Source organism: Cyprinodon variegatus, unplaced genomic scaffold, assembly GCF_000732505.1.
Source record: "Cyprinodon variegatus isolate N-32 unplaced genomic scaffold, C_variegatus-1.0 Scaffold759, whole genome shotgun sequence".
Taxonomy (NCBI): Eukaryota; Metazoa; Chordata; class Actinopteri; order Cyprinodontiformes; family Cyprinodontidae; genus Cyprinodon; species Cyprinodon variegatus.
The window spans coordinates 379,353-381,564 of record NW_015151212.1 but is presented as its reverse complement, the minus strand read 5'-3'; positions in this window follow the sequence as shown (position 1 = coordinate 381,564).

Below are 2,212 nucleotides of genomic sequence, written 5' to 3'. Positions count from 1 at the left end.
AAAAATACTGCAGAAAATCAGTGCAATGAGTGCAATGCAATACCTCGGCTCCAGACGTCCCGCCCCCTCCACATGACGCTCCAATTGTAGCTGACCTCAGACAGTGCGGCAGACAGGAGGCCGGCTTGTTTTGTTTTTATGACCGCCACTGTGTAAAACAACTTGTGAAGTTTGACCCGCTAGAAGAGCGAGGTGCGCGAGAACGCTGGGACCCTTTTTCCACCTGTAGATACGGCTGAGGCGGTGAGGAAGTCAGGACAAGTTTGTGCGACAACGAAAGGACATTAGGGCGATAAAGTGCAGGGATCCAGGTGGAAAAAGGGTCCCAGCGTTCTCACGCACCTCGCTCTTCTAGCTGGTCAAGCTTTTTGGTATAAAGGGGTTCACAGGAGGAAACTGTCAGTTCTCCTCCAGACGTCATCCCCATCATAGGGTGAGCCAGAAGGTGAGTGTGATGGATCCTCCCTGCGTTCACGACCTGATTCTGCTGCGACTGCAAACCTTTCTTTTTATTTATCCCTTTTTTTTCTGGCAGGCAGCAAACAGCAGCTAGATTAATACCGCCATCAAAGAAATCTTTTTATGCAGACCAGGTGCCCCCGGGGAGCAGCTTTCACTGGCATTATGCTGCCGTGCGTTATGCATAAGTTAGGCTGTCGTTGGACATAAGTTCTCGCTCTAAATACTCTATGTACACTCCCAAAATTGAAAAACTAAATAGAAAGTTCAGCCTATGCCTGTTTTAGAAGATTCTAGGATGTCAGGCATACGCTGGCTAAATCAGCAAGCTGTGAGAGCGCCCTCAGTTACTGTGATGTGCTTCTCTTCTAGACGTGATACGCAGGAGGCTGAGGATCGCCAAGAAGAGGCGGAAGAGAGGCCGAAGGAAGGAGTGCGTCCTCCTGCCGAGCTCCTCCAGCTCCGACGAAAACCCATAAAGATCACAAACTTCTCCATAAAAAACATCCCAGTGTTTTCAGGAAGTGACGACTGGACCCAACCAATCAGCATGTTTTTAAAAACCGACCTGGATTCTTCTGATGCTGTCCCTTCAGCACCTATAGCGCAGAATGGCTGCTAAAAATATTAAATATTTACAAATTTGGCTTTTTGAAGTTGTTTGGATCAGATGTTCATAAATCTGGTCTAATTATTTTTATATGATAGTTTTGTTTGTTTCGTACGTATTTCCAGCACTTACTGATCTACTGTGACGTTTATGATTCAGCTGTTAGATGATCATCTGCTCGCCTTTTTGTCCACTTCTTAGCTTTGTTGGCAAAATGGTTTTTACCCAAAAATCTGCTTATTTTCCAAACTAACCGGATGATGAATAATTTAATTTAGAGATCTTTGTTGAAAAGACAGAAGAAAGTGATTTTTAGGAGCTTTTTTTTTCTGTACTCTTTAGAAATAGATTTTTCTTTGGCCTGTAAACCCTTGAAATGTACGTTGCTGTTGTAAGCAGCGCTTCCCACAGCGTGTTGACATGTTTGCAGCTGGACTGATCCGGTTCTACATGGGATGTGGCATCTATTTGATCTATTTCACCTGGGCGATGTGAAGGTTCTGTTCTATCTAGTTCGGTGGTATTAACAGAAATGGTTTCATCGTATGAAGAATTTTTTTTGCGATGGACTAAGAAAGGGACGCACATACATGTGATTTGGAAGGAATTGTGTTTTTAGGGAAAAAAAATAAATAAAAGTATCACAGGTGTGTTTGTTTGTTTACAGTTCAATGTGTAAAGGTTTTTGCTCAAGACAGAAATGTTTGATTCTTATCTGGAAATTGATGCTGGTTCTAGAGTAGCAGCCATTCAACAGGTCCTTTTTTCCCAACCTTTCACTGAATTACAGGGTCTGACCAGGAGATGGCGCTTCTCTTTAGATCTTAATGTCCACAAATCAGGACAGAAAGAATATTTTAGTACAAAGATTGATGTTTAAAAATGGAATCTTAGGGAAACAACCACAGGGCAAACCAAAAAAATGGGACAATTGTTTTGCATACAGTTAAGCACAGAGCCACGGCTGCAGACGCCTGATTTAACAGATAACTGAGCTTATTTTAATACAGTTGAAGCTCAAAGTTGGCCGGTACTTTTAAAAAGCTTTTACATTTTAAAGGCAAATATTAAATTTACACAAGATAAGGGCCACTGGAAAAAAAAAAAGTTAACTGATTTTTAAATTTTATTTAAGTTAAACAT